We start from the raw sequence: 11,544 nt of genomic DNA, 5'->3' as shown, positions 1-11,544 counted from the left end.
ATATAATAATCGATCTATTTTTTTATTCGCCTTTCACTTTTCTTTTCAACTAAAAGTTTTGTCATCGTATATAGAGTACATTCCGGGACGATAGTCCACGACTTACGAAAGAGAGATGTTTAGAACGTATTGCCCGAGGCGACATATCTATCTTCATTATATAATAAAGAGACGTCATGTATGTATGGCTATAGATATCGTTTATTGCAAAAAAAATTAATTTGATACATGAGGCAAGCAGTTCATTGATACCTACTTCATATACCTACAATAGGTTATAAAATCCTCATTTCTCAGCATTTAAACAAATTTCGAAAAATGATTGTTTTTCTCATTGTCAGTTGCACTAAATTATTAATGAAATTGATTTTTCTATTATTATCAACATTTGAACACACTTTTTTTTTTACATTTGTCGAGAAATATAGAAAGTTAGAAAACATTTTTAAACAGTATTATTACACTTAAGTGAAAATATTTAATGAATACTAATATAACACATAATAATAGAGATAAAAATAAAATACAAAAATAAATAATTTAACAAAACTTGAATTTTTATAATGCTTTGTTAAAGAAAATGACAAACATGTGCAAAAATTAATAAAATTTGGTCATGTAAATCTTACAATGTAATTAATTCGATGTTGTAAGCAAATGACAAGTTCTATAGCCATGTTGATGTTTATATGCATTTTCAAATTCTTTATGAGCTATTTATAAGTTAATGAAATGATTTGCTTTTATAAACTGTAATTTTTTTAAATCAGATCTTAAGGCATGCATTACACACACACACACGCATTACGCAATTTACTAATAATACAGTAAATAAAGTGAAGATTTGTTTTGAAATGGACATTCTATATTGTCACTTATTAATTAAGCTTATACGATAAATTGTACATTGTGCAAAGGGACCAATTGTATATAATCTTGAATTGATACAGAATTGAATTGTTCTAATAGCATATATGAGAAAATTGTATAGAGAGAATTGCAGTTTCCTTTTCTCGATTTAATATCTCGTTTCTCCGTGACCTCGTCCGCGAATAAATAATTCAACCAGAATGTTAACTCGCGTCCTTTCTATCACATATATGCATACACGAATAAACGATAATAAACAAGAAATTGACTGTACTGAATATTTCTCACATAGAGCAATGACCTAAAAAACTATTCATTAGAAGTAAAATTAGAATTTAATCGTTATAACTGTTTGTTTTTTTAATAGTGAAATTCTGATGAAAAATGTGACATATATTTTTAGTCGTAAAATTTATTTGAAATTACTCTTATAATTAGTTTAATTGCTTCTCCGAAACTTTACTTAATTAAAAGACTTTTAATTTCCAATATTACTATCTATTATATAATTAAGTCTCAATGTAGCATATTAATTAAAAGAAAAATTACCCGCAAATTTAACAAAAAAAATTCTTTTAATTTATTACAATTTTGCAAAACATTCTGTATACACATATTAATTGTCTGATGTATGCAAATACATTCGTACGTTTGTTCCCAAATTACGTAATAGTTTTCTATCGTGAATATTTACTCGACGCGTAATTACTTGACTGGATTGAAAATCTTAATCTGTAATTGCTATTATAAAGCCTAGCTTTTGTAATTATAAAGCCGCCGATAGAAAAAGGAACGAGCGTAATACTTATTGTTAAACGAGCAAGCGCGTTCGCGCGACGAAATCATAAGTATGTCAGACGAAGAGATTCATATGCTTCTATAACGAGGTAGAGGGAACAATTAAACGATTGACGCAACTGTAGCATTCCCGCGGATAATAAGTGAGAGCTGCACACCTTTTCGAGAGAATTTACACGGTGCGTTGACTCTCCTCGCGCACGTGAATAATGTATGGATGTGGAACGGGGTGTAAAGTTTAACGTGCTATCTTTAATTCGACAAACTTGTTTTTACGTAACATCGTTAACAGTATTTCAATATGCATCAAAGCTTGCGAAAATGTCAGATTCACTCACAAGCTTAAGAGTGCTCTAATATAATTACAAAAAGTAGAATAAGCAAAACTTATGACAAAATTGCACTTATAGTTTAATAAGGATACAAAAAGCAAGTTCATTGCAAATTTCACTGTCTTTCGTACAATATTAGTGTGCGTTGTTTTTACATAAATATATCGCATGAAATCTCGGTCATAATACATACTTGATAGATATATACAATAATTAGTATTATATAAAAAAATAGTAGTAAAACTTAAAATATTAAGATACATATTTAACATTAAAAATTTCCTCTTTATTTTATTCTATATTTTATTTCATATTTTTTTACAATTTGATCTCATTATTTCAAATATAATGAAACAAACGAAATATAAGTATGAGAGTACTTATTGCGTTTTGCGCATGTTGCATCAGTGATTATATAGTGTCGCGTTTTTTATGAGTAATTTCTTTTTCGTACTTCGATACTAATTGTAAGTAAAGTTTAATCCTTCTTATTCTACTAGCTTGTTTTTGACGAAAACAAGATTAATCGCATCATCACTGCAAAAAGTTAACTTGGTGTATGTTCTTCCGATTAAAATGTGCGTGTGGTCCATAATTTAAATTAAATGACAGAAAGCCATATTTGATTAAACGCCTGACGCGCGGGCGCGTGTGCGAGAATTTGCATGATCACAGGGTAACGATCTGCTCTCGGGTGGTCTTACCCTCTTTTCACATAATCAACATCTCATATGGATCTTGGCTTTCAATTTCGAAATTCTTTTGACATTTGTAAATGCGTTGGCAGTTAATAATGCCATTATATCTTAAAAGTTAAGAATTAAAAATTGCTATAAAATGATTGCATTTCATGTTTGCGCGATATATAGAGATTTAATATTAAATACGATCGGTTTAAAGAGATTTTTATATTTTAAAAAGCATTATGCGTAGGGAGGAGGGGAAATATTAAAGAAATTGATGTAACGAGTAGAATGCAAAACATTGATATTGTTAAAAATTATTTTAATAAAGTTTTAAAATTGCTGGATAACTTGGTAAACGTATAGCTTGCTGGCAAAAAAATAATTTTGTAACTGCTTTTCCAATAATAGTAACTGTTTAAATTTTTGTGTGCGTGTGCCTCAGATTTTTTTTTCTTTTATGTATAGCGAGAAAATCAGACAGAATTTTTACAAACAGTAATATTATAAAATATCTTTTGCTTGGAATGTAACTGCTTGGAATGTAACTGCCATTGCTGTCGCCTGACGGCGATTTAAAAAAAGCATACTTTCTCTGTCACACTGGAAAGCAGACAAATGGTTCAGAAGTCATGAGGTCATCGTGGAGTGGACAATCACTGTAAAGCTAACGTTCGAAATTTCGTGCCATTTAGCATGTTTTTAAATATACTCAAGATCTTTAAAGGAGCATTTCTAATCTCTAATCAGATAAATCTAATTTATATAAATTGACAATAATTAATAATTGGAAACTGCATAGAAAATGCAATATAATTTTTTGTTTCTTTGACACACTTTGAGTGGTAGATTTTTCTAAATATTTATATTATTAAGATATTTTATAGATGCATATATTATGAATCTCAACTAATTTAATATCGCTTTAAAATTGTTTGTGTAAATGTATTTTTTCTTTAATTATTTTATAAAAAAGACAAAAATACATTGGTGCTATGTTAGTATTATAATATCTTTAAAGATCGTGTCAAGAGTAACACATTTTTTTTCACAGACAAGATATTTTATTATTATCACTACACTTATTTTTTAATCACGCTTTACATTGATCGCGAAACACATTTCACTCGTGATCTTACAAAGACGAAATAAAATTGCTTTGAACACTCCATACAATTCTCGGTCATGTTACTAAGCAATTTGCAATACCTGGCACGTCAGGTGTTCTCTTGGCCCGTATGAGCAATTTTCTGGCCTTCATTTTTACGATTTTATCTGTGGGCAATAAGAAAATGTTACATATACCGATGGCATATGAATGAGACAACGCGGTCTGCCTTCAGTGCACTCAACGTCACTCATCATTTCGTAAAGTTCTTTGAATTATCACACCTTGTTGCCTTCGTTATCCATGTACATTGCTACATTATTTTGAAAAAGTAGTTTGGATTTATGTAATATTTTACGCAATGACATAACAACAAATCCTGATTGGAGAATTCTAATAGATCATCACAATTTTTTTTAATTAAATATTTTTTATTAAATACATGTTTTTCAGAGAGATAAATTGGGTTACAAGATTACATTTTAGCATTTCTTTAGTAGTACAAAAATTACTGTCATCAAATATTATAACAGATTAAAAAAGTATGTATTTATAAAAATAATAATGTGCACATAAAGTTTTGCAATTACAACAATTAATAATTTTCGGCACAAATTAAAAATAGCACAAATTAAAAACAATTAAAATTAAATATAGATTTAGAAAACATAAATAAAATATAATTACACAAAAATATATATATTAGATTTTTATTAGATTTATGCGTATTTAAAGAAAAAATAAAGAATTGATTTGTGTACATTGAATGAATAAAAATAAACATATAAATGAATAAATATAAATAAATAAAAAACTCTTTTTCCAATACTTAGACATTACACAGAAATATGAGATAGCTACATCACTGATATTATAAACTCTCTAAATTATTGACTATTGCTATAAAAATTATCTGAACGTATGTACGAAAATATATATTAAATGATGAGAAACGAAGTTGTTCAAATATTTATATTTATATAAACTTGTAACAGAATGAAGTATAGAATTTGTGTGATAAAGAAGGTTCATATAAACGGTACTGTCTTTATCGGTTCTCACGTCAAAGAGAATCATAGAATGATAAATTATTCATCATTGAGTAACGTTATTGTCGCCCGAGGCCATATTTCGTCGATTTGATTTTGATCAATCATTTCGAAGTGAGTCGAAAGTTACACTATACATATACATTACATATATGTATTTTGGATATATGAAATTCATTATTTCTATATGGTTATGATTTGTATATGTAAGTGCAAAATATAATTAATAAAGAAATATATAAAATAATAAAAATCAATTTATTTAATATCAAATATTGAGTCTTGCTAATTTTTTGAAAATTTTGCTAAAATTAATATACCGCATTAATTTCCATTAAAATTTAAATTGCAAAATTAGGTCAACTAGGTATATATTTGTGTGTGTGTGTGAATCGTATTATATTAAGAAAAAAATTATGCTGCCTATGCATCAGATTTTTTCTCTCTGCTTCTATCTCTCTCTCAATATTTAAAATTCTACCTTCTAATTAAATCTTCTATATAAATCTCTAAATATTTAAAATTGAATATTTACAATATTTAAACGTAAAATAGTTTGATAAAAGATTATATAAGAATAAAATTTAATATACTCAAAAAATGAGAATTGCAAAACAAATATTCGATTTTGGAATCGATATATAAAATTGTTAATTTTTTAATTTACTCATATATTGATTTGTATTATATTTGAGGATATTTGTTCTTATTTAGGTATCATATATATCGTGTTCGGCTATCATATATTGCGTCATCTTTTTCTCGAATCCGTCAAAGTTAATCACCTACAATTCATCTTTCGTCAGTGGGCCAACTTACTGGTGAAATGTATATCCTTGATATCAGTCAAGGCGGCGCCGGAAATTCCCCCCAGAGATTTTTTGTAAACAGGTTTGACCGGTGTAAGCATTATCGTTACGTACGTGAACGGTAACACGTTCATTGGTGAGAATACTTGAATCCGGGACAATAATATAACGCAAGCACAATGATCAAAGTAGATATTGACAGATCAAAGATGATATCAAAATATACTCACACTTGAGGCTAATAAAAATTTAATTTTTAAATATTTTTACTCGCCGATATATATGAGGCAAATTAAAATAAAATACGCTAGGGTTTATTTTCGAGTATGTATATATGTATATATGCTATTTTATTTCATTATAAATAGGAAATTTAGTCAAAAAAATAATATGTGGAAAATATATATATGGAAAAAGATATATTAATTAATATATTATTAAAATATATTAATTACATGTTATATATTCAAATCTTTTTCACTCTAAAAAATTTTATTATTATTTGCTCATTTACTGAGGTTGTATATTGAGACAAATCAAATGCAAACTGTCGACATTATTATTGGCAATTAAATAGAATATATAGAAAATAAAATAAATTATTATATTTCAATAGTTTCAATATAGTGGCATTAATAGTTTTAAATCTTAACAACAAACCAAACGATTAAAGACTCGTGCAATGCATACGAGTGTCGCGTTACAGATATTCGTAATCGAACATGGTTATTGGGCATGCGCGTACTTATATAAATAAATAATTGTTCATATATACGTACAGCTGAACGAATCTTACGCACGAGTGAGCACTAGATTTGCATATATGTTTACTGCATTTATGGCAGCGATATAGATGCGATTGTCTAAAACATATACATATACATATTCGATACTGTAACTCAGATAATGTTGGATGTAATAGGTAATGATATAATATAAAATTATATACGAATCCTCTACTTTTAACGTAATATAAGAGAAAGTCTTATAAGACTTTAACGCGTTAAATATTTTAATTTTAATCGATATCTGATCTGATCATTGGCATATTTTTTATTTATAAACGAATGTATTTTACTTTTTTAAATATACATATATGTTGATTTGCAAGAAACGTAAGTTTAATTATATACACATTCAATAAATTAAGTAATAGGATATTTATAAATTTTATTTGGATATATATATATATATATATATTTAATTGGATAATCAATGCATAATAAGTACACCCTCGATGACATAATATACAAAAAAAACTTTGCATTATCTGTCTGCGTGACCATAAATCTTGACAAATATTTCAACTTAAATCGTTATGCATTTACACAAGTTAATTATTCATATTTATTGATCATTAAAACACGTGACGATTACAGAAGATGTGGGCGGGCAATTAAGATGTTATCGCATATAAAACGATGCTGCTTGACAAAAAGAGTGACAGGTTTAATTTGCGATGAAATTTTCCCGCTCTCTTAAAACTCTCATCCACTTAAATTAATTCAGACGACTATGCTATCCAGATGACAGCTATCATGTTCAGCATGAGTGTTGTACGTCAGTTTTAAACCGGCATATATCAGTTATTGAACAAAAGAATATTTATTTTGTTTATATAAGAGAGATATAAATACAATCTTAATATAATTTATAATTTGTGTTTCTAACAATAGAAAAGAAAATATATAAAGTTAATATAATAGATTTTATACATATCTTATATGTAAAATTGCTTCATATAATCTAATACGAAAATAATTCTGCAATATTTTTCTTTCATTTTACTATACTATAGATATTTATTATACTATAGATCTTTGCTTTTAATTTGATTTTGTAAGCATACTTTTAGAAATAAATATAAGTCTAATGGACCCAGAGAATATCTTTAATATTTTCTTTTTTTTAATTATAGATTACTATGCAATCAAAAATTTATATGATTAGCATTAAAATACACTAATATAGAACACATTTATTGAGATACAGCCGCGTTGAAAAGATAATCTGTATAATATGTGTGAGGTATTTTTATTCGAAATTCGCCTACCTGTTGCAAAATTGCAATTACAATATTGAAAATTCGATTTATATATCAAACTACTAAAGACCTACGTTATGCTTATTATGAACGAGAAAGAAAAGAATAGTAACCTCAGGGAAAAGTAAGTGCGAAGAGGGTGAAACCTTGGCATTCCCCGCGATTGTGTGACCCGAATAATAATTCTCCCTTTCCATGACTTCTTATACCTTGCTTTCGTGACTCCGGATTCTGCGTGTTACTTTTCAAAGCCATGCAGAGTCAGATCATTGCAAATTCAGACGCAATCACGATTGCAAGTCGTTATGGTCTTACGATATCTCATCTTTTTGCAATTTTTAATTTATTATCGAATACTTTATAGTCGTCACTGACTATAAAGTGTACACATTTAGCACATTACACGCAATACTGCAGTAAAGAATATGACGCAATTTTTAGAAGGGATATATTCTTAAGCTTGTGAAACGCGGTTTGTGAGATAAAGTTGAAAAATAATATTTATGTATATAGATAAAACATTATTTATAATTCTTTTACTTCGCTATCCAAAAATTTACATATTAAATTTGTTGAATAAATTAATATTAACGATGACATAATATGTTGTTAAATTATATGCTGAATTATATATGCTATGCTAAATTAATTTTCTTATATTTGTAATAATATTTTTATAGTTTTTATATACATTATGACTGTAACCTGTTTAACTCGAGAGATAGTTATAAAGAAAGTGGCAATTAAAGAAATAAAAAAAAACATTTCCTTATAATTTTCTACGGTCATGAAAGAAATAGAAGCGTAACGCGAAGCGTGGGGATTTAGTCGCAAAGATAATTTAACGCTTTAGTGTCGTCATTTCTTATATCCTTCACATCATAAAAATATTAGTATCAAATGTTAGTATCAAATACGTCAACGAGAAATATATGATTATTTAAAATATATTTTTTTATTATTTTAATTTTTATAACATTATTTTAAAAATTAATTTGCAAATTAACGCTTTAATCAGCTGATTTCTGTCAAAAATTATTAATAAAGCAAAAATTTGCTAATTAAATTTTAAAATAATAATATGTTATAAAAAATAAAATAATAATTTTTTAAATAATATGTCATAATTCTTCTAACCCGATTAATATTTTTGACAGTTATCAGCTGGTTTCTCGCAGATAAGGCATTATATAATATTATTATTTACAAAACATATTACTAATTTATATTTTATAACATTTTATTTTAAAATAAAAATATGTTATAAAAAATTAATAATAATGTTATAAATAATATGTTATATAATACTTTAAATATTTTTAGACAGAAATCAGCTTACTGTCAAAAAATATTAATCGACTTTAAAGTACTATAACATTCTCTCTATTTAAAACTCTATTTAAAGAATTATGACATATTATTTAAAACATATTATTATTTTAGTTTTTATAACATATTGTTATTTTAAAAATTAATTAGCAAATTAACTCTTTTATCAGCTAATTTCTGACAAAAAATATTAATAAGGTTTTAATTTGTTAATTAAATTTTAAAATAAAAATGTACAAATTAAAATAATAATATATTTTAAATAATATGTCATAATTCTTTAAATCGAATTATATTTTTCACAGTTATCAGTTGGAGTTGCCCGGACCGCCGCACCGAGCCGAACCGAGCCCAGCCGAGCCGAGCCGAGCCGAGCCGAGCCGAGTCGAGCCGAGCCGAGCCGAGTTGAGCTCCGAGCCGCACGTACGCCGCGACTTCTCCCACTACGTCACTACGTCCTTGGCCTTGGCGTGCTGCGCGTCTCGTAAATGGCACAAGCCTGCTGTTGTTAGATGCATTTTCGGTTCGCGATCAACGTTTGCGCGCTCATCGGTCCGCGACAGTACGAGTGTGAGTTTATACGTTTGCTTTTACGTGTTTAATTATCGTACAAATCCGATCGCGTCGCGAAATCGTGTACGACATCGTGATCGCGATTGCACGGGCGAGTCCGTTACGCGACGCGACGCCATTTCATGAGCGAGTCTACTATGTACACGGGCGGATCGAATTACCGTTGCGCTTTCGACGCGAATTTCCGGAGTTTTTCGGCGTGTCGATCCGATTTCTACGTCGTTGAATTGTGATATATAAAACATAGTGAAATGCAGTGCTCATTTCGTGAAATGTCGGCGACTCCTGACCTAACCTGAGTGCGTCGTGAAGTAGTCGCCGTATCATCGTCGTTCGATGAAGCCTTCCGATAAGTGGGCCTTGAAAAAAGCGGCGACGCGAAAACAGAGCATCGGTTTTATTCGCGCGCGAATAAGCTCTCGCGATTCTCGCGTTTTACCGAAACGCGTCGAAATGTGATTGATATCTAAAATCCGGGCGTCGCCGCTCGTCGCGAACGAAAAAAGTAACGCGAGTGCAAGTGTTTCGAAGCTTCTACGAGGAGGAGGCCCGGGGAGGCATCGGGCAACGGCTGAGCAACCATAGGGTAAATATTATAATTTATAATTTATTTAACTTTTAATTTGTTATTTGTGAAATTATCTATATCTTCGCGATAATGATTCAAATTTTACATTGTTGTTACAATTATTTTACAATAAATTATTGTATTTATAGTTTTAAATTTGTTATAATACTTTAAACTTGATTAATATTCTTGACAGTATCAGCTGGTAACTGTCAAAAATATTAACCAAGTTTTAAATATTATAACATATTATTTAAAACATTATTATTTTATTTAATTTTATTTTGGACAGCTTCTCATCAAAAGGCTGTCATCGTTAGCAGTTTGACAGTTTGTTTAAAATAAAATAAAATAAAATAATATGTTTTAATACTTTAAATTTGATTAATATTTTTGAATTATCAGCTGATTTCTGTCAAGAAATATTAATCGCGGAAAAATTATATAAGTACATATATTATATTATTTACAACATATTATAATTAAAATAATATTTTGTAAATAATATAATATGTTATAATACTTTATCTGCGATTAATATTTTTTGACAGATATCAGCTGATAACTGTCAAAAATATTAATCGAATTTAAAGTATTAAAATATATTATTTAAAACATTATTTTATTTTATTTTATTTTGTTTAAGGGGGGAACCTGGTTTAGGAAACTGACAAAATACATAATTTTTAGAATTTTTTTTCTCAGCTAAAATAAAACCAATTAAAAAATCCAAATTTTAGGCACAGTTTATTATACATTTAAATTATGTAAAATAATTTTTTTATTAAAAAATATTGAAGTTTTATTTAAAAAATAAAGCTATGTTGATAGCGCCGCCCATTTTTCACTGTGTACAACCTAGCGATTGTAATTTTTGTCTGAAACAAAAAACCAATTCATTTCTTTAATGTTATATTATTACCTTCTATTTAAACTAAAATATTTTTGAGAAAAATTAAATTAGATAATTTTTTTGTAAAGAAAAGTCGCAATTTTTTCGTGAAAATTGTAACTTCTTTTTTTAAAGTTGTAAAAGTTTTTCAATTTTTGCTTTTCTTTTAATTTTTTTAGTTTAAATAGAAGGTAATAATATAACATTAAAGAAATGAATTGGTTTTTTTGTTTCAGACAAAAATTACGATCGCTAGGTTGCACACAGTGAAAAATGGGCGCTATCAATATAGCTTTATTTTTTAAATAAAACTTTAATATTTTTTAATAAAAAAATTATTTTACATAATTTAAATGTATAATAAATTGTGCCTAAAATTTGGAATTAATTGGTTTCATTTTAGCTGAGAAAAAAAATTCTAAAAATTATAAGTATTTTTCAGCCTCCTAAATCAGGTTCCCCCCTTAAACTGTCAAACTGCTAACCCTC

The sequence above is a fragment of the Prenolepis imparis genome, unplaced genomic scaffold, assembly GCF_030444845.1.
Source record: "Prenolepis imparis isolate NDT839.2.m4 unplaced genomic scaffold, iyPreImpa1.0 SCAF_5, whole genome shotgun sequence".
NCBI lineage: Eukaryota > Metazoa > Arthropoda > Insecta > Hymenoptera > Formicidae > Prenolepis > Prenolepis imparis.
Note: the sequence above shows the minus strand (reverse complement) of the source record.